Consider the following 23,537-nt stretch of genomic DNA (forward strand, 5'->3'; position numbering starts at 1 on the left):
TATTGTGTACAGATGACTCACCTGCAGACCCTGTGTTTACATGTAAATATCGTCATTCATATGTAAATAGTGGCGGCATTCATAAATAAATAGCTGTGGCTGGCGGCATTAATATATAAATTGATATATAAATAAAGGTGGCATTCATATGTATATCATGCCCCCCTGCAGTGAGGAGATGATGTGCTGTAACCTCTAGCAACCAATCAGTGAGCAGTAATCTCTAGCAACCAATTAACAAGCAGAAATCATTTGCTGTAACCTCTAGCAACTAATCAGTGAGCCGTAATTTGTGCTGTAACCTCTAGCAACCAGTCAGTAAGCAGTAATGATGTGCTGTAACTGCTGACAACCAATCGCAATTGCTGCCTGATCTGATACAGTAAACTGATTTTAAGTCTAGCTGCTATTTATTGTATGTCTCAGAGCAGGTGGAGAGTGAAATTGCATGGGGGGGGGGGGGGGGCCAAGAAATTTTTTGCCCAGGGTCCAATCAATATTAAAGACGGCCCTGCTCATCCCTGTTCTGTGTCTGCTGGTCACGATTGCGCATTGGCACCCACGCTGTGCAGCGGACGCGCGCGCACCTCCGGCGGCGAGCACGCGCCTGCTATCCGGACCCCGCAAGATCACGTACAGTAACGTGGTTTCGCGCAGGGAGCCAACCTGCCACAGTAAAACTGCGGCGGCTGGTCCGGAAGCGGTTAAATAGCACCGACTGCAACTTTTTTACTAGTGTGACAAATATGCAATGATTCGCAATGCATGTTTTTGTGGAACATGTGCATCAGAAACAGGAAAATTGTTATTTGTGACATTTTATAGCCATATCATATTTGTGTGACATTAACTTGAAAAGATTGCATATATTTTGGGGCTCACAGAATAAGCGCAATAGTGCACCAAGCAATAGGTGCTTCAAGATAAATTCCCTGTCGCTATTTCTCACTCTAATCCACCAATAGTTTACCAGGTCTGCTGTATTTCTGGCCACCCCATACAGAGAAAACAGGGAGAACAACAAGCTTGTTCAACTACGACATGCTGAGGAAGAGGGTGTTCTCAAACAGGTCTTCTTTTTTTTTTTTTAATTTTTCCACAAATGTCATGAAGCCCCAATAGGCAGTATCAGAAAGTGTCGTTACTCCAAAACACTAGTTTAAATTTATAGACTTATAACATGGCATGATATTTTTTTTTAAAGTGTATCTAAAGCCAAAAGTTTTTTGTTTTTTTTGTAGTAGTTTTGGTTAAAATAGAAAAAGCTTAGCAACTCTTTTTCCGTCAGAATCGGCGACCTGTCAGATGATTGAACAGAAGTGACGTTCTTTCAGCTGCGCATGCATTCCACTGCTACCAGGTTTGCTAATCTGACAGAACACCTGCAGTCAGAGGAAGGCAGCAGCGGACACCTTACTACACCCAGCTACTTCTTCAATTTAAGAATAATTTTAGCAATAAAGTGAGTGTATATAAATAAATATAGTATATTGACATCTGTGATGCTGTTTGCGTGTTTAATTTTGAAAGCCTAAGGTTTGGCACTGAACAGTGTGGGGTGTACTGACATGGCCTCCGCCACCTTCCTACCCCTGGCGTCCTGCTTCTTTCAAAATATAACATCAAAGAGCATCACAGATGTCAACACACTATATTTATTTATATATGTTCACTTTATTGCTAAAATTATTCTTAAATTCAAGACGTAGCTGGGTGTAGTAAGGGGTCTGCTGCTGCCTTCTTCTGACTGCAGGTGTTCTGTCAGATTAGCAAACTTGGTGGCGGTGAAACGTATGAGCAGCTGATGGAATGTCACTTCTGTTACCTAATCTGGCGGGTCGCTAATTCTGACGGAACACCCCTGTCTGTCTCCTGTGGGGGAAATTTCTTCCTATCCTAGAGACACAACAGGAACATACCTAAGTACTTTTGTAAAATGAATGGATCTAAGTGTGGGGGTGGGACAGGCTGGAGTAGGGGGTCGGCGTTAATAGTGTCCTCACCAAAATGCACATAATACTTGTGCCATTGCTCTAGTATAGTGCCAGTGGTCGTGGCACACCACAGAGTTTAATAGCGGTGCATATACTGTCCCACAGTAAAATATGAGGCTAACAGTGGCAAAGGAGGTAATGCCCTGGCATTGGTGGTGTCACTGTAAATAAATAATGCCCCTGTGTCAGTGTCCCTAGAAGGAAAGCATGCTGCCGCATCGATTTTGGTGGGAGAAAAAAATGCTGCTGCATTGCGTCTGGGGTGTCAGTCTGAGGACTGCTTTAGCATATGTGTGAGTGGGATGAAGGAGAAAAGCCGGGGAGTGGGGGTGGCATTGCGGGATGCATGCAACTAAAGGGCTCTGTGTGGCTCTAAGAGAGGGAGATGGGATAAAGGGCTGTGAAGGAGGTAGTGTGGCTGATTGGTCTTTGGGGGGGGGTTGTGTGTTCCCCTACCTTTTGAGTTCAGACCTTCCTCTCAGCATGGTGCCAACCCAGGAATGAAGGCAGCTTCTCCTTCTTCCTATCTCTGATAACATGATATGCCCAGATTGAAAAGGAGGTCTATTTTCAGTGGTCTCTTCCCCTTCCCTGCACTTGTCTGCCTAAAGTAGGCTGCCATTGGAAGGAGAGAGCAGAATCCTCCCTCCAGGAGCCCATGCTCTGCCATCACTCCTGTTAAGTCAGCAGGCCGTCAGAGAACGTTTCCCAGAGAGACGCTGGTCTAGAGCTTTATACACAATGAGAATATTGGACAGCTGATCATCTGTTTTTTTTCGTGCATGCTGATCTCATATCGAATATGAAGAGGTTACTAAAAATATGAACGTTCTCGTATGACAGAATACAACTTCAGAAGTGATGTAATGTGTTGTATTGTATTGTAACATATTCTTTTGTTTCTGAGCATGGGTGGTCTTCATCCAATTTTTTTTTTCAGACAAATACTTTACTGATTTAATGGAAATCGTTCATTCTGGTATTGTTCGAGAAAAAATGTCAGGTTTACCCCGGAAAATTTAACATGATCTGTCATGATTGGCTCTCGAAAGCTGTGTACTAATGATCAGATTATCGTACGATCGCTTCAAAAGCGCTATTTTTTGTCTGATTTTCTAATCGTGTGAACTACGCTTAGAGTGTTTGTAACCCTAAAAAAAAAAGCGAACTCCTGTTCCCTTATAACAGGTTAAACAGCACAGTGCTTGTGCTGTCTAAACCTGGCCCTCTCTAAACTGTAAAAAACCTGTCTGATCCTGCCACTTCCTGTGTCCCCCTTTGTGTGCTGACTATGATAATCAGGGCTGCTGAGCCCTGACCACCATGGTCAGTTTACATACCTCCATCATCTGCAGCTCTCCTCTGTCCCCCTCACTTCTCCCTCCCTGCTTGTCAGCTCCTTGTGTTGGTGTCTCCACCCCCCCCTTCCTGCTGCTGTTAGTAGTTAAAAAAAAGTTTAATAATTGTCACTGGCAGCCCCTCTATTTTATCCAGGCATAATGCACTCTGTTTTTTTTTTTTTAAACAAAGCCTCTAAATACCTTTTTTCAGCTATATTCAGACCGGTCACGTGACTCCCGGCCGCTCTGATACTCTGATCCAGGGCTACGGTGGGAGGGGCCGAGCAGCCATGTGACCTCCCCTGGTGATGTCAGGAGGAGATCTCGGCCTCTCGCGCTGTAGTCCTGGATCGGAGTAGCAGGGCGGCCGGGAGTCATGTGACCGGCCTGACTATAGCTGAAAAAAAGGTATTTAGAGGCTTTGTTTAAAAAAAAAAAAAAAAAACACTTACAGAGTGTATTAGGTCTGGATAAAATAGAGGGGCTGGCAGTGAAGTTTTTTGAAAAATAACAACCACTTTAAGTGAAAATCCAGCATCTTTGGATGAAAGGCAAGCTTCCTTGTATAAACAAGACATTTGAGGGCATCTCTCCAAAGTGACGGGGATTCCCCTCTTAGGCAGCTGTTCCTGTTCTGGTGACAACTGTAACAATTTGTACTTCCTCTGTAGGAACAAAACATTGCTCCCCTATGTGTTCCTGTGGCTCATGTAAGTAGATTTGGTGTATTTACCTCGCCTCCTCCTCAGTATAGCATAGCAGGATTGAAGAACTTTTTCAACTCTTGTGATGCACAGGGACCTTTTTCTCAGGTGAGTTGTGCTTACAGTTGGGGCGGATGGAGGTACCATATCCAGGCAGATGTCAGGAAACAGACTGCCTATTAGCTTCTCTCCTGCTACCAGGAAAGGAAGTATTTATTTATAATGAGATGTCATTTTAATAAAGCTGGACTCCAACTTTCTTATCAGTGCAGGCTTCTCTCTTGTACTGAAATTGTTTTCTATTATTACACTGCACACTGTGAGGGTCTCAAAATGTGCATTAGAAGCTGCAGCAAGTCAGATAGAGCCCACCTCATTTTCTGGCTGGGGGACATCCAGCATCATCTAATGCTTTCCTCCCTAACATCCCTGGCCTGCCCTTTTCATTTATTGGATTTCGGTTCTGTTAATCCTGGAGGCTCAGCATCACATGTAGGTGTGTGTTGTCTCATAAGTCTGCATACAAATGAGCCTGCCTAGGAACACACACTGCTCCAAACAGACACCCCCCATCAGGGCATGTTGATATTTGCATAACTCCTCTCAAAAGCCAGCCCATTGCTTGCATTAGGGATGAGGGCTCTTGAAATGAGTACTGAGGAAGGATGTTGTGATGTTTTTAGGAAACTATGTACAGCACCACTACCAGCCCTTCTCGCCAGCCTTGTTTTGACTGCATTGCTTAGAGAAACTCAGAGACCCAGTGATGATGTTACTTGGTCTAAAATATGGTACTTTAACACTCACTCCCAGAGGGGCCACTGTGAATATGTGCAGGTCTCCCTTGTTAGTACAGAGGCTACCTGCCACAAACACTGTTCCATGCACACCGACAATACAAGTTCGTTTTAGGGGATGTCTTTTTTAAAATTTATTGCTGAATAACCTGAAACAGGAGAGGGGTTCAGGGATCAGGATACTCCAAACAATAGCAGCAGGACAGCTTCTCATTAATCTTTAAGCAGCCTTTCCTTGAGTTAAAAGGGAATGGCCAGTATATCTATGACTCTATATGACAGGGGTCTCCAAACTTTTCAAACAAAGGGCCAGTTTTCTGTCTTTCAGACTTTGAATTGTGCCCATTGGGGGTAGCAAATGTACAGGGCCTAGCACCAGTGAGGGCAAACATAGCCTCAGGGTTGGTGGCAGTTGGAGGAGAAGTAGTGCCCCGTCATTGGTGTCAGTGGGAGGAATAGTGCCTCATATCATTTGGAAGGCCCTGAGGGCCGGATAAAGGCTAGCAAAGGGCCGCATCTGGCCCTCGGGCCACAGTTTGGAGACCCCTGCTATATTAACAGTTCCAGACCACATAGCATCCTCTGGCATTTAGTTCCCTTCTAGCCCTTGCACACCCAAGAGTCTGTAGCCAGGTCTTTACTCACAATATCCCAGTAGTTGTCTGCCACCCAGCATCCACAGGTAGTTCCCCAGTGAGGGAGAAAAAAGGTCTTTCTCCAGATCGGGACAGTGCCCTTTAGCAAATATAATCCTTTAGCAGTCTACTCCAGGCCTTCAACCCAGCACCCACTGAGACCCAGACTGCAGTTTCTTGTTCCAGCTGTTTTTTTTTTCCAGGGGCAGCAGCCCCAGGAGACCTGAACACCTCTGGAAAGGAAAGAACACCAGGACAAAATGTTAGAAACATTTATCACCTTCCCAGACACCTTCTGGATGCCTCCTTCCAGGGATTGGCTAGGGCATGATAAATATTCATATGGCCATTTGACTTTCCCTGCCCTATATTCTGGAAGCTTCTTCCAGGAGCAGGTGAAAAAAATCAAACACCCAGCTAAGAACCCCGAGCTGACAAAAACAGTAGATTACTGCTCCACTGACTGAAGTGAAGCCAAAAAATACATTTGCAGCCTAACTAGTGGAGGGCCCCACATTATGTAATGAAAGCAGGTTTTATTTAATAAAGTCATTAGAATGACATTACCATCAAGGAAAACAAAATATTAACAGATTCAACTTTAACTTTAAAGGGGTTGTAAAGGTTTTTTTTTTTTTTTTTTAAATAACAAACATGTTATACTTACCTTCACTGTGCAGCTCATTTTGCACAGAGTGGCCCCGAACCTGGTCTTCTGGGGTCCCTCGGCGGCTGTTTCAGCTCCTCCCCGCAAGGACTCACCACCTTAATGCGAGCTCCCTCGCATGGTGGTTAGTTCTTGCGGGCGCGCTCCCGTGATACAGCCGGCGGCTATAGCCGCGCACTGTATCACTCGGCCCCGCCCCCGGTGCGCCGCATCATTGGATGTGATTGACAGCCGCGCCAGGCAATGGCTGCATTGCTTTCAATCCATCCACTGTAGCCAATCAGCGGCTAGGCTGAGCGGCGAAGAGGATGCCGGGAGCGAGCGTGGGACTTTCGAGGGGTCAGGTAAGTAAAACGGGGGGGCTGGGGGCAGCGGTATTGTCCGAAGTTTTTTCACCTTAATGCATAGAATGCATTAAGGTGAAAAAATGTTTACCTTTACAACCCCTTTAATTTATATAGCAGTTTCTATTTCTAAAACTACTGTATACCCCATTTTCCTTTTAGAATGGAGCTCTTCATCCAACATAGAATTAGAATCTCTTCCATAAGAGCCCTTGCACACTGGGGCAGGGGGCGGCGTCGGCGGTAAAACGCCGCTATTATTAGCGGCGTTTTACTGTCGGTATGCGGCCGCTAGCGGGGCGGTTTTACCCCCCGCTAGCGGCCGAGAAAGGGTTAAATACCACCACAAAGCGCCTCTGCAGAGGCGCTTTGCCGGCGGTATAGCCGCGCCGTCCCATTGATTTCAATGGGCAGGAGCGGTAAAGGAGCGGTATACACACCGCTCCTTCACCGCTCCGAAGATGCTGCTAGCAGGACTTTTTTTACCGTCCTGCCAGCGCATCGCTCCAGTGTGCAAGCCCTCGGGGCTTGCACACTGGAATGAAAGTAGCGGCACTTTCGGGGCGGTTTGCAGGCGCTATTATTAGCGCAATAGCGCCTGCAAACCGCCCCAGTGTGCAAGGGCTCTTACAGGCAAATTGAACTGTTCATTAGGTGTCTTTGGGCATCCAACTTGTAATTATTTAATTTGCCTTTTGTAATTATGGAGATCCTTCCTTCTCAATAATAAGCAGTGACTTACTGAACGAGATTGGAATATATTGGAATAAATGGGATGTTACATGGGATTTCGGGGGTACAACTGAGAGTTATGCCCCGTACACAGGATCGGACTTTCCGACAACAAAACTGTGGAGTTTTGTTTGAAGGTTGTTGGCTCCAACTTGTCTTGCATACACATGGTCACACAAATGTTGGCCAACAATTAGAAACTTAGTGATGTACTAGACGTACTACGTGTTTTTTCAGCTCTTTAGTGCCACCCTTTGGGCTCCTTCTGCTAATTTCGTGTTAGTAGAATATTGGTGAGTGTTGATTCGCGCTTTTCTTTTTACGTTTTTCATTTAGCGCTATTATTATTATTATTATTCTTGATATCACTTGAAAAAAAAAGCCTTTGAAAATTAGTTAGCAATAACTCCATCAGTATCACCAGCAAAGCAGCTTCATTATTATCCCATTAAAGAAGAAGAGAATTGTGCACTGCAATTCGAGATTTCATAATTTGCCACATCACGAATGTTAATTCTCCATTACGAACGCTAGTTTACAAGACCGACCGCTTCTGAGCAAAAATTTGTTGGCGGAAAATTTGAGAACCTGCTAGCCAACATTTGTTGGCGGAAAGTCCGACAACAAATGTTCGATGGAGCATACACACGGTCGGACTTTCCACCAACAAGCTCACATCCAACATTTGTTGTCGGAAAATCCGATCGTGTGTACGGGGCATAAGACTTCACGTACACTGCTGCTGGTAAACGGACGTTTAGGAGCAGTTGGGCATTTTTTTCGACTGCTACTGAAGTCTCCTCTGTTATCTTATCAGTACATGTACACAGGGTCGTTTATAGTAGTTTCTAGGCAGTTGAGTTTCAAAAAAATGCGTTGAGGACAGATGTTCAGAGGCATTTGAAACGCCAAGCGCCTGTAACAGAAATTTAAAAAAAAAAAACATTTTTACATTCTAAATACAGAATTTGAACACCCCCCTCCCCCCGCATCCCCTGCCCCACCTCTTCCCAAATTTTTGACTCTACCCCTTAGTTGCCATATTGCACTTTTCTGATAATTTAATGCTGCTTTTGTATAATATTGGTACAGTGAGAGTTTGCATTCAGCTACACAGACAAACATCCATCTTCTGTTCCTCACATTTAAAAGCAGCAGTCATCAAACTTTAAGAAGCTTAAAGTGTGTGATTTGACATGTCAAATCGGCGGCAATTGCCAGCAATCGCACCGTCCTAGTCGGTGCGGCGCCGCACAAATTTCAAAAAGTAGTTTCTGTACTACTTTTTGCGATTTTGGGGTGCAAGTTCCATTGACATCTGTGCAGAAACCCACACAGATGGCTGCGAAATCGCAGCCGAAATCGGGACTGACATGCGGGAGTGAAATCATGCGAGTTCAGCTGAACTCTCACGGCTTCATTCCCGCAGCTCAGTGTGAACCTGGGCTAAGGCATGCAAAGTGGCCTCTCAAATTATTGGTTGTCATTTTAGCATTCCTTAGGTATTTTTAACACACCTTAAGCAGAATTAAACAGACAGAGGGGAGACATTTGACAGGTAAAGATACATGCAGGAGGCATGTATATCCTTATAGATAACCCCTATGGCAGTAGTTTAGAAAGGATGACATTGGGTTTACATCCACTTTAAGTGCCATGGTCAGCTTAATGTTAAATTAGTAGACAGAGAATCTAAAAATCTGCAGTACAGTAATGGAAATATGGTACAGCAAGCCAGTAACAATTTTAAAGTTACAGTTAACTACTTTAATTGAAATATGATCACGACTGTAAATATATTGCTAAAATCATTTTAGGTTAATTTTTTTTTCCTCATTAATGTACACACAGCACCCCATATTGACAGAAAAACACAGAATTGTTGACATTTTTGCAGATTTATTAAAAAAGAAAAATTGAAATATCACATGGTCCTAAGTATTCAGACCCTTTGCTCAGTATTTAGTAGAAGTACCCTTTAGATCTAATACAGCCATGAGTCTTTTTGGGAAAGATGCAACAAGTTTTTCACACCTGGATTTGGGGATCCTCTGCCATTCCTCCTTGCAGATCCTCTCCAGTTCTGTCAGGTTGGATGGTAAACGTTGGTGGACAGCCATTTTTAGGTCTCTCCAGAGATGCTCAATTGGGTTTAAGTCAGAGCTCTGGCTGGGCCAGTCAAGAACAGTCACGGAGTTGTTGTGAAGCCACTCCTTCGTTATTTTAGCTGTGTGCTTAGGGTCATTGTCTTGTTGGAAGGTAAACCTTCGGCCCAGTCTGAGGTCCTGAGCACTCTGGAGAAGGTTTTCGTCCAGGATATCCCTGTACTTGGCCGCATTCATCTTTCCCTCTATTGCAATCAGTCGTCCTGTCCCTGCAGCTGAAAAACACCCCCCACAGCATGATGCTGCCACCACCATGCTTCACTGTTGGGACTGTGTTGGACAGGTGATGAGCAGTGCCTGGTTTTCTCCACACATACCGCTTAGAATTAAGGCCAAAAAATTTTATCTTGCTCTCATCAGACCAGAGAATCTTATTTCTCACCATCTTGGAGTCCTTCAGGTGTTTTTTTAGCAAACTCCATGCAGGCTTTCATGTGTCTTGCACTGAGGAGAGGCTTCCATCGGGCCACTCTGCCATAAAGCCCCGACTGGTGGAGGGCTGTAGTGATGGTTGACTTTCTACAACTTTCTCCCCTCTCCCGACTGGATCTCTGGAGCTAAGCCACAGTGATCTTTGGGTTCTTCTTTACCTCTCTCACCAAGGCTCTTCTCCCCCGATTGCTCAGTTTGGCTGGACATCCAGCTCTAGGAAGGGTTCTGGTCGTCCCAAACGTCTTCCATTTAAGGATTCCACTTGCTCTTAGGAACCTTAAGTGCAGCAGAAATTTTTTTGTAACCTTGGCCAGATCTGTGCCTTGCCACAATTCTGTCTCAGAGCTCTTCAGGCGGTTCCTTTGACCTCATGATTCTCATTTGCTCTGACATGCACTGTGAGCTGTAAGGTCTTATATAGACAGGTGTGTGGCTTTCCTAATCAAGTCCAATCAGTATAATCAAACACAGCTGGACTCAAATGAAGGTGTAGAACCATCTCAAGGATGATCAGAAGGAATGGACAGCACCTGAGTTAAATATATGAGTATCACAGCAAAGGGTCTGAATACTTAGGACCATGTGATATTTCAGTTTTTCTTTTTTAATAAATCTGCAAAAATGTCAACAATTCTGTGTTTTTCTGTCAATATGGGGTGCTGTGTGTACATTAATGAGGAAAAAAATGGACTTAAATGATTTTAGCAAATGGCTGCAATATAACAAAGAGTGAAAAATTTAAGGGGGTCAGAATATTTTCCGTCCCCACTGTGTGTATGTGTGTCTATATATATATATATATATATATATATATATATATATATATATATATATATAAAATGAGTGTGTATATTTTGCATTTCTATTTACCTTTTCAGACTTTCAGTGCAGGATGTTTGTACATTTTAGGGATTCATTAAAAGCTGTTCAGCTACAGTTCATCTAATCCTCTATTGAGACTGCCATGTGATAGCAACTATTGTGGAGCTTGAAGGTTCTTCATAATCCACTGCCTAGATATCAAGGTGAGGTCTGATTCAATAGTCCAACTTTATAATGGATATTGGAGGTGACATACCACGAGGAATGCAGTTACAGCAAGGGATGCAACGGATTTAAATGCTGCTTGCAACAATCTTGTAACAAAGGCTGAGCTGGCTGACAATAATGCTGGAAACAGATCAAAGGTAATCATTGGAGACGGTCAAAAAATTAGCAGCTAGCTAATTTATTTTCAATACCCATGTGAAAGAGATTAGCAGAGAGAGAATCTAAAAATCTGCAGTACAGCAGCATTGGAAATATGGTACAGCAAGCCAGTAACAATTTGAAAGTTAGTCAATCCCTTCTAACGGAAATATTACAATTATGACTGAAGAATATAAATAAAGTGAGTTATTTATATATAACATTTTTTCAAAATATTTTTTGTGCTTTCACTGGATTTTAGTACATCACAGGGATTTATTAACAGCTGTTTCAGCTACAGAAGTACTGATATTCACAAATTATAACATTGCTCTTCTCATACTGCAACAAAGATACATTTTCTTTTCATTTTAAATATAAAACAGAGCTTTGCCCAAAAATGCAAATACATAATAACACGCCGAGCAGATGGTGCCTTACCTGTGGTCCTTTGGTACTTGTTGATACTCCCCGGCCCCAGCAGCCAATAGTGGGAGTTTTGATTTATACAGGAACGTCTCCTGCAACACTTTCAAAGTTTAAAACCACACTTATAGAATGTCCCCAGTCTCTGACAATCTCCTGTAGTATGTTCCAAGCCTTTGACAATCTCCTGTAGTAAGTGATCAGTCACTGACAATTTCCTGCAGTAAGTCCCCAGTCACTGATATTTTCCTGTAGTAAGTCCCCAGTCACTGACATTTTCCTGTAGTAAGTCCCCAGTCACTGACATTTTCCTGTAGTAAGTCCCCAGTCACTGACATTTTCCTGTAGTAAGTCCCCAGTCACTGACATTTTCCTGTAGTAAGTCCCCAGTCACTGACATTTTCCTGTAGTAAGTCCCCAGTCACTGATATTTTCCTGTAGTAAGTCCCCAGTCACTGACATTTTCCTGTAGTAAGTCCCCAGTCACTGACATTTTCCTGTAGTAAGTCCCCAGTCACTGACATTTTCCTGTAGTAAGTCCCCAGTCACTGACATTTTCCTGTAGTAAGTCCCCAGTCACTGACATTTTCCTGTAGTAAGTCCCCAGTCACTGACATTTTCCTGTAGTAAGTCCCCAGTCACTGACATTTTCCTGTAGTAAGTCCCCAGTCACTGACATTTTCCTGTAGTAAGTCCCCAGTCACTGACATTTTCCTGTAGTAAGTCCCCAGTCACTGACATTTTCCTGTAGTAAGTCCCCAGTCACTGATATTTTCCTGTAGTAAGTCCCCAGTCACTGACAATTTCCTATAGTAAGTCCCCAGTCACTGACAATTTCCTGTAACATGTCCCCAGTCTCTACAGTCTGCTATAGTATGATCCCATTTTCGTACAATCCCCTGTCGTAATGTTTGCACTTTCTGACAATCTCCTGTAGTAGGTTCCCAGTCTTTGTCAATCTACTGTCCTCAGTTCCTGAAATCTTTTGTGCTTTGTCTCTAGTCTGACAATCTCCTGTAATATGTCTTCGGTCTCTGACAATCTTCTGTGCTATGTGCTCATTCTCTGAAACTCTCCTATAGTATCTCTGCAGTCTCTGGCAATCTTCTATAGCAGCCTTTCTCAACCTTTTCAACACAAAGGAACCCTTGAAATTCCTCTGGTCTCAGGGAACCCCTGCTAAAATGGACTTTATCTACAACTCATGATACATTAGTGTGATGGTCAGTGGGAAGAATGCTCCTTACACTTAAAAATATTAACAGTGTCAGTGAGAACTTATCCGAGAGGCAGAAATTGCTCATTTCTCATGGAACCCCTAGCAAACTCTGGCGGAACCCTAGTTGAGAAACCTTGTTCTATAGTATGTTCCCAGTCCTTGAAATCTATTGTGCTATGTCTCCAGTCTCTGACAGTCTCCTTCTGTATGCCCTAAGTCTCTGAGAATTTCTTATTGTATGTCTTCAGTCTCTGACAGTCTTGTGTCCTATGCCCCAGTCTCTGACAGTCTTCCACAGTATGTCCCCAGTGTCTGGCAATCTCCTGTAGTAGGTTTACAGTCTCTGGCAATCTCCTATAGTATGTATTAAGTCTCTGACAATCCTTTATGGCATTTCCTTAGTCTCTGACAATCTCCTGTAGTATGTCCAATGCTGGAAGGAGCCTCGGTAGGTAACATCTGCAGCTCTGTATTCATCAGTACATCATTAAATGTATTTTTTAAATGCAAGCAGTGTAACTACCTGAATTGAACTTGGTATCAGCCTTGCAACCAATGTAAGGCCGACCATACACGGTTCAAACCATTAATGGGCAGGCTGAATGTACCAAATTGATTGATCAATCAACTTGGCTATAACCAGCCTGCTGGATTCTCTTGCAATTATCATTAGCAGCTGATATTATTATTATTATTATACAGGATTTATATAGCGCCAACAGTTTACGTAGCGCTTTACAACTTAATATAACCACTAGCGATAATCACTGTCTTCTCCCGCTGGGGATGCCTTCAGGGTTGAATGAAAAAAAACCTATTAGTGTGTACCCGGCTTAAAGCAGAGTTCAGACTGTATGTAGAAGTGGTACAAGAAGCCAATCGGGTGTTGCTGCATTTTTGCGTTTCGCATGCTGGAAAACCTGCAGCCGACGACTCCCGTTTAGCGCTCGCAGTCAATGGCTGATCAGGGAGGCCTTCCCCCCGTCCAAGCACAACAGCTCAGCAGGAGAGATCGCTGGACTAACCTCCCATGGTTAGTATAGCAGCTCCGATCGAAGCTGTCAGTTTTTTTCCGTGCAACCCGCTGGATTGCATAAAAAATTAAAAAAAAACTGTAGTGTGTACCTGGCTTAAGTGTTGCTGAACTGAAAAGTAAAATCAGATCTTTTTCACTGCCAGACAAGGCTGTAATCTTGGGATTGGATGGAAAGGAAGTAAAGTGATTGAAGGGAAGTAAAAGGTAAGCGTTGCCACATGTATTTATATGTGTATTTTATTTGTGACTGGAGTTTATCCTAAGTCAACTATTTAACTAATGGGACTGTCCTATGGTAATAACTGTTGTTGTGTTTGAAGGTACTGCATAACCCACCATGTAGATATCAAGGTGAGGTTTGATTCAATAGATCAACTTTCTAATAGATATTGGAGGTGACATACCACAAGGAATGCAATTACGGCAAGGGATGCAACAGATTGAAATGCTGCGTGCATCACTCTTGTAACAAAGGCTGAGTTGGCTGACAATAATGGGGGAAACAAATCAAAGGCAATCATTGGAGATGATCGTAAAATTACCAGCAAGCTGAAAATTTAGACGCAGTTAACATTCAGATGGAGAACCTTCTCAATCAGAATTTGTGACTGTAGAACAAATCTTTTGTCCCCCCACTTCCCATAACTTTTTCTTCAAGATTGATAGCACATAAGTCCCTCTCCTTATTCAAGGGTACTTAGGTGTATTCCTTGAATCTGACCTCTCCTTTCAGCCCTGCATCCAATGGCTGTCTAAATCCACCTTACCAAGCATTCAGTGTCCTCTACCAGCCTCTGCCAAATGGCTTTGATTTGCCCAGGCTACATCACCAAGCTCATGTCAAAAAATCACCTAAACTGTTCTCTCTGCTCCTCCCAAGACCTCCTGCTCACTGGCTCCTTTATTACCTCCTCCTATGCTTATCCCAGGACTTCTCCAAAGCCTCTCTCATCCTCTGGAGTACCTTACCTCAATCTGTCTGATTATCTCCTACTCTATCTGCCTTGGCGATCCCTGAAAACCCATCCTTCAGGGAAACCTATCCCACTTCAACCTAATAAACTGTACTTTTACCTTATCCATCAGCTCATCCCACACAGTTCTTACATTTTTATATCACTTGACCCTCCCTTATAGATTGTAAATTACCACAAGCATGGACCTCTAAACCCTCTTGTTTTGTTTTGATTTGTATTGTAACTGTACTGTACCCTTTATTTTGTAAAGCTTTGCGAAAACTGTTGGTGGTATATAAATCTGGTTTAAGAATAATAGTGAACAAATACTCTTGAAGTGTATGTCGCTATGCTGGGATTTCACCTCCATAAGGGTTGCACGCTGAGCCACAGGTTCTGTTTTAAGCAACCCTCTGTATTTCTATATTGTCCAGTCTTCAAGACGCTGAAGAACAAAAATTTAATATATTGCAGAGTACCAGTCTTTGGATGTGGTGGCTGCATAAATTTTCAGTTTTTCAGGCCATTTTCTAAAAATAGAGACACAATCCAGTTGATTTCGCCAAAAATCCACTGTCCATGTAACTTCCTGTGCACTGAACTGAAATCTTCTGCGAACTACAAAACATCTCCTTTATGAGGAGAGCGGGAGGTGTTTTTATTTCAAATCGCAAAAGCAGCCTAAGGGAGACAACACTGCCCCTCCATGGATAATAGTACAGTGAGTAAGGGTTGTCACCCTTCGACAGGAAGTGTTTTACTGGCAGGATTATGAGGTGGAAATAAAGGAAAAACCAACAAAGCCTCCACATGTAAGGACTGGTAAGCTGCAGTATATTACGTTGTTGTTCTTTGGTTTAGACACGCTTTAATTTTTGGCCTTGGAGCAAAGCTTTTGTCATCATTGTAGAGTAATGCTAGAACCTATGGTCCCTCAACAGTTGCACCTTGAGCCACTGGTTAGCTGATCTATCCATAAGCTGCCTTACTTGTATCCTTCCATTGATGTCCAGTCTTCAAGGCATGGCCGCTTCAATCTTAAGACCCCATACATTAACAACATTAAATTTAGTAAGCCTGAAAAAAAGACCATACATTTCAAGGGGAGATTTAGTGTCCTGTATTGGGCCCTTGAGGACTGGATTTGGACAGTTTTTTTTATGTAGGACATATAACATAAAAGGGTTGTCCAACTTGATCTTCAAGGTCCATAGTCCTTCCGCAGATTTACCCAATTAATAGATGCTAATGAATTGTGGAACTGTTTACTGAGCCTAAATCCCTGGCTTGACCATGGCCCTCAAGGACTGTATAAGGACAGCCCCCTCAGTATACATTGCTGCCCTGTTGCTTGACCCCCCCAGTGACAGAGACCTGTAGTTCAGCTCGGTTAGACTTAAAGAAGGAGACATTGGCTGGCTTCATTCACAACCTTATTGTTGACATCAGGTATGCAAAATCTGCCTGCTAGCATCCAGCCCTCACCTGATCTGGCACCTGCTGCTGTCCATGTTCCCCATTCACACCATACCACAGTTTATCCGTGCCATCCTCCTTACCTTTCCCTCTGGAGGTCTGACGAACCGATGAATGGATGCCAGCCGGGAATGAATGAGCAGGACCCCCACCGTGCAAGCCAGTCATGGACCCCCGAAATAAAAAAAAAGAAGAAAATAATGACCCCTCAGTCTGTTGATGTCAGAGAGGATGAGAGCCCCAGCGCTGCTTCAGTTGTCGCTGCTCCAGGGGGAGAATAGATTGGGGGGGCAGAGAGGAGGGGGGTGAAATCCAGCGGATGGAGGGGACGTGTACAGATGATTACAGAGACAGAGCAGCAGAGGAGAGACAGGGAAGCCCGGGGAAGGGGGAGTGCGAGGAGAGACGGCTGTGTCTAATGACAGACACACACTGCACTGAGCCTCGCTCTGTCACACTCGTACACGTACAGGCGTATAAAGCGACTACACCACCTCCGATGAACACAGCTAATTTCCAGCAGCTCCAAACCCACTGAACTGTTATCGGATGAACAAGAATGCCACATCAGCCTGAAATACACATGACAAAGACACTATTGCCCATTGTTGTCACAATTCATTTTTCCAGCAATTTGACTTCCAAAAAGCCACCATTAAGGCTGAAATACATATAGTATAAGAGCTGTTTTGCCTTCCAAAAGCTTTGTAGTCATGTGATTCACACAGCTCCTGCCACACTGTACAGCCAGCATGTCCTGTGTTACCTGCCTGCTGATTGGAAGGTGAATAGGGATTATTGCAATGCGGAGGTCCTCTTTCTGCTCTTTCTGTGTTCTGCCTAAACACATTGGCAGCAATTTGTAATGGATTCATGTTGGCTCACGGTGTGAGACCCTGCAGTCTGTTTTCTGTTGTGCAGATACAGTGGTAGTAAAAAATAAATATATAAATATGTGTGTGTGTGTGTGTGTGTGTATATATAATATATTTGTGTTAGGAGTCTGTTAATACGATAGAAAATAAAGAACATGTAAACTGACCTGAGGTGTACCCTGGTCAGGATGGTCAGTATGCCAATAAGGGGGCATACTCAAGGAAAGAGAAAAGAAAAAGGTAAGTATGAAAAAAGGGGACGGAGGGTAAAACGGAAAAAAATGATGACAAGGTAGGGACCCAAGAGAGGTATAGATATAGTGCCAGAAACTCCTCCTACAAATTTAGGCTTATTAATAATAAATCCACTTTTTGTATACCAAATGCCACTGCAAACTCAGATATTACCTTGTACAGGTAGCAGTGACATCATCAGTGTTCAGGCCCCACCCACTACAGGCTGCCAAGGCAGCAGTGACCGGTCTTTATTACAGGAGGCTCCTGCACAGAGGTGATGTTTTACACTGGATTACTGCACAGATGCACAGATCTGGAAGAAATACACAGAGCACACCAAGATGCATGTGAGAAAATAAAACTGACAATATTTGACTATCCTGAAGTTCAGCTTTGAATTAAAATTGTTTTCCCATTGCATCTAATGATGCGGATTCATTTTGAACTGTAAGTTTTACATTCTCTAAATTTTGTGTTTTTTGGGTCACTGAGTTGAAATGTACAGTGGATATAAAAAGTCTACACGCCCTGGTAAAATGCCAGGTTTCTGTGATGTAAAAAATGAGACAAAGATCAATAAATTTCAGAATTTATTCCACCTTTAATGTGACCTATAAACTGTACAATTCAATTGAAAAACAAACTGAAATCTTTTGGGGGGGGGGGGGGGGGGGATAAAAAACTAAAATAATGTGGTTGCATAAGTGTGCACACCCTCCTATAACTGGGGATGTAGCTGTGTTCAGAATTAAGCAATCACAGTCAGTACACACCTGCCATCATTTAAAGTGCCTCTGATTAACCAAAATAAAGTTTAGCTGTTCTATTAGGTCTTTCCTGACATTTTCCTAGTCGCATCCTACAGCAAAAGCCATGGTCCGCAGAGAGCTTCCAAAGCATCAGAGGGATCTCATTGTTAAAGGGTATCAGTCAGGAGAAGGGTACATAAGAATTTTCAAGGCATTAGATATTCCATGGAACACAGTGAAGACAGTCATCGAGTGGAGAAAATATGGCACAACAGTGACATTACCAAGAACTGGACGTCCCTCCAAAATTGATGAAAAGATGAGAAGAAAACTGGTCATGGAGGCTGCCAAGAGGCCTACAGCAACATTAAAGGGGCTGCAGGAATATCTGGCAAGTACTGGCTGAGTGGTACATGTGACAACAATCTCCCATATTCTTCATATGTCTGGGCTATGGGGTAGAGTGGCAAGACAGAAGCCTTTTCTTACGAAGAAAAACATCCAAGCCCAGCTAAATTTTGCAAACACACAACTGAAGTCTCCCAAAATCATGTGGGAAAATGTGTTAGGGTCTGATGAAACCAAGATTGAACTTTTTGGCCATAATTCCAAAAGATATGTTTGGGGCAAAAACAAGTCTACACATCACCAAAAGAACACCATACCCACAGTGAAGCATGGTGGTGGCAGCATCATGCTTTGGGGCTGTTTTTCTTCATCTGAAACAGGGGCCTTAGTCAAGGCAGAGGGAATTCTGAGCAGTTCCAAATACCAGTCAATATTGGCACAAAACCTTCAGGCTTCTGCTAGAAAGCTTAACATGAAGATGAACTTAATCTTTCAGCATGCCAATGACCCAAAGCATACATCCAAATCAACAAAGGAATGGCTTCAATGTCTCAGCCAGAGCCCAGACCTGATTCCTATTGAAAATCTGTGGGGTGATCTGAAAAGGGCTGTGCACAGGAGATGCCCTCGCAATCTAACAGATTTGGAGTGTTTTTTGCAAAGAGTGTGGGCAAATATTGCCAAGCCGAGATGTGCCATGCTGATACTCTTACCCAAAAAGACTGCGTGCTGTAATAAAATCAAAAGGTGCTTCAAAAAAGTATTAGTTTAAGGGTGTGCACACTTATGCAACCATATTATTTTAGTTTTTTATCACTGCAAGTAAAGTTAAAACTCTTTATGCTTGACTGGGTCAGTAACACAAAGTATTAAAGGCAGAGGATTAGGATGACAGTTTGGGAAGTGACATCTAAAGAAGGAGGTCAGCTATGGCAGGTCAAGCATATAACCCCAGCACTTCATAAGCTCAAGGTTTCTAAAGTATATGGACAGGTTATCCGGTGTCAGATACATAGATGGATGGGGATGACAGTGCCTTAATATACATATGTTAGGAACTGGCTCCATTTAGCCTCTCTGCTTGCACTCGACTCTCCACACCGTACAGAAATAGGAAGTGTGAACTTGCAAAGTCACACACACCATCACAAGCAATGACGCACAAGGAGACCCATTCCAGGCTCTGCTCCATTAACACATATTGCAATCCGATTCAGGCAGGTGGTGGGCTGTCTGCAAGAACTACAAGTCCCAGCATTCACCTCTCAGTTGTGTGCATTTGTGAATGACCAGTAATACTCCATTGCAAACTGGCTGTAGTAAAATAATTAGTGTAATATTCACAAAAATTCATATTAGTAACATTCGCAAATGTAAGGAGTCAGTTTACAGAAAACCAATATATTATTGGTGGATGTTAGAGAGTTAAAGACTTTGGCAGTCTCTTGTATCTCTCTGGTGCTCAATTGGGTAGATCTTTGCAAAGAAATTATGGGTCTTCATACCTGCTGCACCCATTATGAGGGGCTCCCACCATTTTTGTACTTTGTTCTTGGGCCTGCACATCAACGGTGCTCATTATGAGGGGGGTTCCCACCACTTGTGCACTGAATTTTTGAATTTGTACATCTGCTCTGCCCATAATGAAGGGTTCCCACCATCTGAGTTTCTGGATATGCACATCTGCTTGGCTCATTATTAGGGGCTTCCACCATTCTTTTACTGAGTTCATGGGTCTGCACACTACCTGTGCCCATTATAAGGGGTTCCCACCACCCCTGCACTGAGTTCATGGGTCTGCACACCACCTGTGCCCGTTATAAGGGGTTCCCACCACCCTTGCACTGAGTTTCCAGGTCTGCACATCTGCTGCACCTATTATGAGGGGTTCTCACCATTTGTGTGCTAAGTTCCTGGGTCTGCGCACCTCCTGTCCCCATAATAAGGGGTTCCTACCATCCCTGTGCTGAGTTCCTGGGTCTTTACTCCTGCTCACTATTAGGGAATCCCACCACCTGTATGCTGCATTCCCGGGTCTGCACGCCTGTTGTGCCCTTTAAATGGGGGCCCCCACCATCTCTGCATTGAGTCCTCAGGTCTACACATCTGCTGTGCGATTATGAGGGGCTCTTGCCTTCTGCATTGAGTTCTCAGGTATGCACACCTGCTGTGCCCCTTATGAGGAGCCTCCACCATCTCTGTGCTGAGTTGCCACGTCTGCATACCCGCTATTGCCATTTTAAAAGGTTCCCACCATCCCTGCTGGACCTTTCTTTACTTAATATTATGGACAAGGTAACAGGAGGAGCAAGGACACAGAAAGGTTGGTGGGAACATCCAAAACTCCAGTGTTAAACAGAAACGTAGGTGGATATACAGTGGGGACGGAAAGTATTCAGACCCCCTTAAATTTTTCACTCTTTGTTATATTGCAGCCATTTGCTAAAATCGTTTGAGTTAATTTTTTTTCCTCATTAATGTACACACAGCACCCATATTGACAGAAAAACACAGAATTGTTGACATTTTTGCAGATTTATTAAAAAAGAAAAACTGAAATATCACATGGTCCTAAGTATTCAGACCCTTTGCTGTGATACTCATATATTTAACTCAGGTGCTATCCATTTCTTCTGATCATCCTTGAGATGGTTCTACACCTTCATTTGAGTCCAGCTGTGTTTGATTATACTGATTGGACTTGATTAGGAAAGCCACATACCTGTCTATATAAGACCTTACAACTCACAGTGCATGTCAGAGCAAATGAGAACCAAGAGGTCAAAGGAACTGCTTGAAGAGCTCAAAGGCAGAATTGTGACAAGGCACAGATCTGGCCAAGGTTACAAAAAAATTCCTGCTGCACTTAAGGTTCCTAAGAGCACAGTGGCCTCCATAATCCTTAAATGGAAGACGTTTAGGATGACCAGAACCCTTCCTAGAGCTGGCCGTCCGACCAAACTGAGCTATCGGGGGAGAAGAGCCTTGGTGAGAGAGGTAAAGAAGAACCCAAAGATCACTGTGGCTTAGCTCCAGAGATGCAGTCAGGAGATGGGAGAAAGTTGTAGAAAGTCAACCATCACTGCAGCCCTCCACCAGTCGCAGCTTTTTGGCAGAGTGGCCTGATGGAAGCCTCTCCTCAGTGCAAGACACATAAAAGCCTGCATGGAGTTTTCTAAAAACCAACTGAAGAACTCCAAGATGGTGAGAAAGATGGTGACGACTGGTTGCAATCGAGGGAAAGATGAATGCGGCCAAGTACAGAGATATCCTGGACGAAAACCTTCTCCAGAGTGCTCAGGACCTCAGACTGGGCCTAAGCACACAGCTAAAATTCCGTGACTGTTCTTGAATGGCCCAGCCAGAGCCCTGACTTAAACCCAATTGAGCATCTCTGGAGAGACCTAAAAATGGCTGTCCACCAACGTTTACCATCCAACCTGACATAACTGGAGAGGATCTGCAAGGAGGAATGGCAGAGGATCCCCAAATCCAGGTGTGAAAAACTTGTTGCATCTTTCTTAAAAAGACTCATGGCTGTATTAGATCAAAAGGGTGCTTCTACTAAATACTGAGCAAAGGGTCTGAATACTTAGGACCATGTGATATTTCAGTTTTTCTTTTTTAATAAATCTGCACAAATGTCAAGAATTCTGTGTTTTTCTGTCAATTTGGGGTGCTGTGTGTACATTAATGAGGAAAAAAAAATGAACGTAAATGATTTTAGCAAATGGCTGCAATATAACAAAGAGTGAAAAATTTAAGGGGGTCTGAATACTTTCCGTCCCCACTGTACCACAATGAATTATGTAGTATCACTTTTGGATGGACTGACCCTTTAAAATTTCCCGGAGCTTTTTGAAAAAAAGATTCCTCCCTGCGCACAGCAGACAAACTGTCACTAACAACAACTGATGGGCACTGCGGACTTCTCACCTGGAAGTGGAGGAGCTCTCAGTAGCACTTAGCTGCCCAGCCAGTGTAAATAAAATATGAAATGTATTCGATTTTTCTTAAAAACAGGGACAGTCCATTGGTGACATTTAGATTTTTGGTCATTTTATTATTTCTCTTGATCTGGCACTCTCTTTCTCTGTCTCGTTCCTTCTTTCTCCCTGTCCTTCCTTACTGTCTGTGTCTCTTCCTCTCTTCCTGTGTCTTTCTCAACCTCTTATTTTTCTTTTTTTCTTCTCAACTGACCATCTTTCTCTTTTACCTTCTTTTTCTCTCTTCTACTCAATTTTCTTATATCTCTCTTATCCTCTTTCTATCACCTCCTCACCTTCTCTTTATTTCTCTTTCTCCTAATAAGCATACAGTATATATTACAAAAAAAGGACTTTAAAGTGGAAATTCACTGTAGTAGGAATTTTCTATGAACATTAAGCAGCCATATAACATATGTACCTTGATAAATGTATACAGGGCCGCAGATAAGGAAATACAGCCAGCCCTCCTGTACTGGGCCGGGCCCCATCAGTTCAAAAGGGGGGCCCAGGCACCTGTTGAGCAGGGGTACAGTTGTATTGTCTTATTGCAAATAATGATCTGATTCTGCTTCCCTCTGCAGCGCTGCCAGTAGGGATGAGCTAAACACCCCCCCAGTTTGGTTCACACCAGAACTTGCGAACAGACAAAAAATTTGTGCAAACATGCAAACACCTTTAAAGTCTATGGGACATGAACATGAAAAATCAAAAGTGCTAATTTTAAAGACTTATATGCAAGTTTTTGCCAAAAAAAGTGTTTGGGGACCTGGATACTGCCCCAGGGGACATGTATCAATGCCCCAAAATGGCTGTTTTTTCAGGAGCAGTGATTTTAAGAATGCTTAAAGTGAATCAATAAAAATTAAATATTTTTTTAAATATCGTGCCTGGGGGGTCCCCTTAATCTGCCTGTAAATTAGCGCATCTTTCCCTTGTTTAGAAAAGTACCGCAGCAAAATGCCCTTAGGGTCTGGAATGGATATTAAGGTGAACTCCATGCCATTTTTTTTTTAAAATGGCATGGGGTCCCCCCCAAAATCCCTACCAGACCCAAAGGGCCTGGTATGGACGGGGGAGCCCATGCCCTTTTTTTCTTAATCCTGTCATAGGGCTCCCCTTAACCACTTCAATACACTATATTATATGTTATACACTGCACTTTATACCCTGCACTGAATTATATATACTACACTGAGTGCACTATATACTCTGAACTGCAGTATATATA

General features: G+C 43.2%; 2 protein-coding genes across 6 annotated transcripts in view; one reads left to right on the forward strand and one right to left on the reverse strand.

Moving 5' to 3' along the window:
* LRTM2 (leucine rich repeats and transmembrane domains 2) overlaps positions 1-16,638 on the reverse strand; it is a 113,965-nt gene extending 97,327 nt beyond the window's left edge. The window contains exon 1 of the mRNA XM_073621589.1: positions 16,195-16,638. The gene's annotated coding sequence lies outside the window, so the exon portion shown is untranslated. The remainder of the gene's footprint in view (positions 1-16,194) is intronic.
* CACNA2D4 (calcium voltage-gated channel auxiliary subunit alpha2delta 4) overlaps positions 1-23,537 on the forward strand; it is a 374,858-nt gene that overhangs the window by 280,458 nt on the left and 70,863 nt on the right. The gene's annotated exons all lie outside the window — the stretch shown is intronic.

The sequence above is a fragment of the Aquarana catesbeiana genome, linkage group LG03 (assembly GCF_042186555.1).
Source record: "Aquarana catesbeiana isolate 2022-GZ linkage group LG03, ASM4218655v1, whole genome shotgun sequence".
Taxonomy (NCBI): domain Eukaryota; kingdom Metazoa; phylum Chordata; class Amphibia; order Anura; family Ranidae; genus Aquarana; species Aquarana catesbeiana.